This window comes from Rattus norvegicus, chromosome 13, assembly GCF_036323735.1.
Source record: "Rattus norvegicus strain BN/NHsdMcwi chromosome 13, GRCr8, whole genome shotgun sequence".
NCBI classification, from domain to species: domain Eukaryota; kingdom Metazoa; phylum Chordata; class Mammalia; order Rodentia; family Muridae; genus Rattus; species Rattus norvegicus.
In genome coordinates this window covers 100886079-100892529 of record NC_086031.1, presented here as the reverse complement: position 1 = coordinate 100892529, position 6451 = coordinate 100886079, and positions in this window count along the sequence as shown.

Here is a 6451-nt window from a genome sequence, read left to right as displayed (position 1 = left end):
CCGGCATGGCACCATCTGACAGGCATGCCTCCATCTGACAGGCATGCCTCCATCTGACCAACATGCCTCCATCTGACAAACATGCCTCCTTCTGACAGGCATGCCTCCATCTGACAGGCATGCCTCCATCTGACAGGCATGGCACCATCTGACATACCTGCCTCCATCTGACAGGCATGCCTCCATCTGACAAACATGCCTCCATCTGACAGGCATGTCTCCATCTGACAGGCATGGCACCATCTGACATACCTGCCTCCATCTGACAAACATGCCTCCATCTGCCAGGCATGTCCCCATCTGACAGGCATGCCTCCATCTGACACACATGCCTCCATCTGACAGGCATATCTCCATCTGACAGGCATGCCTCCATCTGACACACATGCCTCCATCTGACAGGCATGTCTCCATCTGACAGGCATGCCTCCATCTGACAGGCATGCCTCCATCTGACACACATGCCTCCATCTGACAGGCATGTCTCCATCTGATAGGCATGCCTCCATCTGACAGGCATGTCTCCATCTGACAGGCATGCCTCCATCTGACAGGCATGCCTCCATCTGACAAACATGCCTCCATCTGACAGGCATGCCTCCATCTGACAAACATGCCTCCATCTGACAGGCATGTCCCCATCTGACAGGCATGCCTCCATCTGACAGGCATGCCTCCATCTGACAGGCATGCCTCCATCTGACAGGCATGCCTCCATCTGAGAGACATGCCTCCATCTGACAGGCATGTCTCCATCTCACAGGCATGCCTCCATCTGACAGGCATGCCTCCACCTGACAGGCATGTCCCCATATGACAGGCATGTGTCCATCTGACAGGCATGGCACCATCCGACAAACATGCCTCCATTTGACAGGCATGCCTCCATCTGACAGGCATGTCTCCATCTGACAGGCATGCCTCCATCTGACAGGCATGCCTCCATCTGACAAACATGCCTCCATCTGACAGGCATGCCTCCATCTGACAAACATGCCTCCATCTGACAGGCATGCCTCCATCTGACAGGCATGCCTCCATCTGACAGGCATGCCTCCATCTGACAGGCATGCCTCCATCTGACAGGCATGCCTCCATCTGACAGGCATGTCTCCATCTGACAGGCATGCCTCCATCTGACAGGCATGCCTCCATCTGACAAACATGCCTCCATCTGACAGGCATGCCTCCATCTGACAGGCATGCCTCCATCTGACATACCTGCCTCCATCTGACAAACATGCCTCCATCTGACAGGCATGTCCCCATCTCACAGGCATGCCTCCATCTGACAGGCATGCCTCCATCTGACAGGCATGCCTCCATCTGACAAACATGCCTCCATCTGACAGGCATGCCTCCATCTGACAGGCATGCCTCCATCTGACAAACATGCCTCCATCTGACAGTCATGTCCCCATCTGACAGGCATGCCTCCATCTGACAGGCATGCCTCCATCTGACAGGCATGTCTCCATCTGACAGGCATGCCTCCATCTGACACTCATGCCTCCATCTGACAGGCATGCCTCCATCTGACAGGCATGCCTCCATCTGACAGGCATGTCTCCATCTGACAGGCATGTCCCCATCTGACAGGCCTGTCTCCATCTGACCGGCATGGCACCATCTGACAGGCATGCCTCCATCTGACAGGCATGCCTCCATCTGACCAACATGCCTCCATCTGACAAACATGCCTCCTTCTGACAGGCATGCCTCCATCTGACAGGCATGGCACCATCTGACATACCTGCCTCCATCTGACAGGCATGCCTCCATCTGACAAACATGCCTCCATCTGACAGGCATGTCTCCATCTGACAGGCATGGCACCATCTGACATACCTGCCTCCATCTGACAAACATGCCTCCATCTGCCAGGCATGTCCCCATCTGACAGGCATGCCTCCATCTGACACACATGCCTCCATCTGACAGGCATGCCTCCATCTGACAGGCATGCCTCCATCTGACAGGCATGTCTCCATCTGACAGGCATGCCTCCATCTGACAGGCATGTCTCCTACTGACAGGCATGCCTCCATCTGACAGGCATGCCTCCATCTGACACACATGCCTCCATCTGACAGGCATGTCTCCATCTGATAGGCATGCCTCCATCTGACAAACATGCCTCCATCTGACAGGCATGCCTCCATCTGACAAACATGCCTCCATCTGACAGGCATGTCCCCATCTGACAGGCATGCCTCCATCTGACAGGCATGCCTCCATCTGACAGGCATGCCTCCATCTGACAGGCATGCCTCCATCTGAGAGACATGCCTCCATCTGACAGGCATGTCTCCATCTCACAGGCATGCCTCCATCTGACAGGCATGCCTCCACCTGACAGGCATGTCCCCATATGACAGGCATGTGTCCATCTGACAGGCATGGCACCATCCGACAAACATGCCTCCATTTGACAGGCATGCCTCCATCTGACAGGCATGCCTCCATCTGACTTGCATACAATATCAAAGTTCTAAACACCCAAGTCCAATTGTGTCCTTAGTGATCTTCTTTGAAAATAATATGGGCAGAAAGGGGAGGATCTGTTTTCAACAGTATGTACTCTTTTCCCAGAGAACCTACGCCTGATTCCCAGCACCCACATCAAGAGGCTCACACCTACCTGTAACTCCAGCTCCAGAAGAATCTGATAGCTTCTGTATTCATATACACATGTACCTGTGCACTCACACACATGCCTGGAGCAAGGAAAGGAACTCAGCAATCCTGAAACTCATGAGATGGGCTTTAAAGTGAACGGAATGCACAAGTTTAAATACATGGTGGTTTATGCCCATATTCTCGGTATTTGAGAACACAAGCAAGAAAATTTCTAGGTCAAAGACAGCATGGGCTGTGTGCGGAGTTTGAAGCCCACATGGGACATGCTACGAAATCCAATCACAAAAGAAAATTCAGATTTTTATTGTTTAGGAAAGTCAAGCTCTTAAAGACTTCTATTCAATCTTGGGACAGGTTAGTCCCGGGGAAATTTACACAGCCTTGTTCATACTCCTGAAAGCTACAAGAAACACCAATACCCACTGAGGTAGCAAGAGTGACTTGGCATCTCTCGAGTGTGCTGCTTCCATTTAGACCAATGACGGTAAGGTAAGAATCACAATGTATGAATAAAGAAACCATCCTCCGCGTGCAAATGAACAAAGTTGTTAAGAGTCCAGAAATATATTCACCCACGAACTAATAGAAGACATGAAAATCCTGAGGTTCTGTTCTTCCATGTCCAGTGATGAACTAATGTTTAAAAACCTTTCTTATCACTCCTCCCTGTAACATGCCTAGCTCCTTCCTTGTACTAAGATATATCTAAAAGACAAACCATGTCTCTACTGAGGAAGAATAATTAGCAAGCCATTCACGTTCTTTTACTTTTTGTTGTTATTTTTTATTTTTTTTTTTTGAGACAGGGTCTTACTGTGTAGCTCTCACTGGTCTGGGACTCAACATGTAGACCAGGCTGGCCTCAAACTCACAGGGATCCAACTGCCTCTGCCTCCCAAGTGCCGGGACGAAAGGCACCATGCCAGCATGCCCAGTTGTTTTCCTTTGTGACTGGTCATTTGTGGGAACTTGGGTTCCTGATCTAGTTTTAAGCAATAGTATTTTGTCAAGAAAGCATGTACTTAGCAAGTATCCTCAGAGTCGGATGTCTGAGTGGTGGACGGCAATAACAGGTCAGCGAAGGAGCATCACACCAAGAATAATGAACGATCTGAGTTCAGTCCCTGGTGCCCGCGCAGTAAGAGAGAACCAGCTGCAGGATGATTTCCTCTGATTTCCACACTCACGCTGTGTCATGTATTCATACTCACACACTTACACATGGATGGGCACATACACATAAATAAATAAAGATTAAAAGTACTTCTTTAAGTAAGTCAATATTTCTTAAAGTAACACCTTGAAATACCTGTAACACGAGCCAGATGGTGGTGCTACACACTTTAATCTAAGTATTCAGAAGGCAGAGGCAGGCAGATCTCTGAGTTGGAGGCCAGCCTGATCTACAGAGCAAGTTCCAAGATAGCCAGGGCTACATAGAGAAAACCTGTCTTGATGATGATGGTGGTGGTGGTGGTGGTGGTGGTGATGATGGTGGTGGTGATGATGATGGTGATGATGGTGGTGATGATGGTGCTGGTGGTGATGATGATGATAAATGATACACACACTATTTGATGTAGACTTGATATTGCGCAATAACTTTCTAAGTTGACTTTCATGAGCGTTATCTCTTGCGCACAGTCACAATATGCATTTATGCATAAATGGATGTGCATTTATCAAGCGTCCTTCTCCACTACAGAAGTCCAGCTCTGTTGAGTCAACAAGGCTCCCACTGTTTTGAGAGGAGACTTTCAGGTACTCCATTTTCTTTCTTCACGTAAGACAATAAGCAAGAATGAAGCTTGGAGGCAGGGTGTGTGCTTAGTGTTCGAAGACCTCAGCCCTGAAAGGAACAAAGGAAAGTACGACTGTTTTAAGACGGTTTGCTCTGCTGCAGTGGGGCGGGGCTGAGGATGGGACAGACGGCACCACACAAGACGGGGTTTTCCTTGAAGGGCCACCTCAGACAGCAGACTCTTCTCTAGTGGGGTTTGAGGATTTTGCCTTTTCTTTTCCGGTGTTCGACGGCTTTTGCCGAAAGCAAAAATAAAGACATAATAGTCCAGAAAGAAGGAAAACTGAAGATGAAATATATATTTTACACGTAGGTCTCATCTCCTGGGATGAAATATACATAAATAGTCAGACACATCATTTTAATTAGTACCCGGTGAGCACAGAAGTGCTTGACTCAATACTAATGATCTTGATACTGGCGCTGAACCATAACTAATGTCAAAAATTTGCAAAAATTCAAAGAACATCGCCCATAATATCAATGTGTCCTAACACCAAGGTCATTCTCTAATGATGGGGATTTTATCTACCTACATAATTTATGGGTAAATGAAGAGTGTGGAAGCTTGACGTGTCGGAAAGAAAAGAAAAATCCACCCGTTTCAAGTTTCTGCTCCTAGACCGTGTTCTTCTGAACATAATTCCAAATCATAGCACATCTCTAAAAACTCTCGCAAGAATGACCCGAGAGCAGCGACTCTCACTGTGAATTACCAATTACTGTCTTTTACACTTCCTCCCGATCTGGATAAAAGCTATCCCTCTCCAACTTATCAGAAAACACGTTATAACTCTACAGCTGAGTCAAGGGAGTTTTTCCTTAAATTGTCAGGCTGGGGCAATGGCTTTTTTCTTCTAATGGCCAGGAAACCCGCCTTCGCTCTTGTTTGAAGATTTTTATCTGAGGAGCAGTCCACCTGCTCGTGACTCTGGATATCAGGGTCAGTTTCCTATTTCCAACCCGTGTCTTCCAAACTAGTGTCAGGACACGAAGCCCAGTCAGGGGAAGGTGTCAGGAGGCACCGTCTAAAATGGCGCTGCGAGCCTTCAGATGTCTTCTAAGTGGAGGTGGCTGTGGATGCTAGAGATGTGTGAATCCAGCGAGCCTCCAAGCCCTGCCCTCATTCCAGCCACTTCTGTAAAAATCCTCCATAAAGCTATCAGAGTGCTAATGGGCATCGCTTGCAAGGCCAAGCAGGGTAGAAATCCCATCTGTTCAATTACCAAGGACAAAAGATACACGGCCTGATCCATGTGCAGGGTTCTCTACTGCATGATGAGTACATAGGGTTTCAACATTCCCATCCCGCCCTAGGAATCAACCCCAGGACCTCAATGCTCCCTACGTAGCTACCGCCAAGCTGCCCTCCAGTTATCACTTGATAACTTATGTTTTGTAAAGGAACGTTTATCCTTATGATAAGACTGAGAAGACCGAAGAAGAGGTCACACGCTTCTAAAATGCAGAGGTAGGACGCCAACTGTGTTTTCTTGTTGTTGTTTATTTGTTTGTTTGTTTGTTTTTTTGTGCTGCTGGGCTCCCCCTTTATACCACCTGCCTACGAAGGGTGATCCCAGTGTGTGACGTTGTGTGTTCTCACCGGGAGGCCAGAGAATAAAGAAATTATTGAACTCTTGAATTAAAAGGCTAAAACAGGGTCATTACAGCGAGGAACAGAGGAGTTTCCATGTCGAAATGAAATAGCCCTGTGAATGGTGGCTTCTTAATGGGAAGGAGGCACAGAGACGGGTGGAACCGAGGTGGGATTTAGGGGCAGGGAAATAAAGATCCGAGCCCCCAGAGACACTGAAACAATGCAGGAAGGGTTGCAGATTCTGGACTGGGAGCAAACAAGGCCAGAGCAACCCAGGACCGCGCTTGCAGCCCGAGTTTCAATGCAGCTGATTGCAGGCTGCGGGAAGCGAGGGCTAAGTTCTCACCTTCTCCTCTCTTCGCCCAGAACATCATTCTCTAAGCTGTAAGAAATAGGAGTGAGGAGCTGTGCAG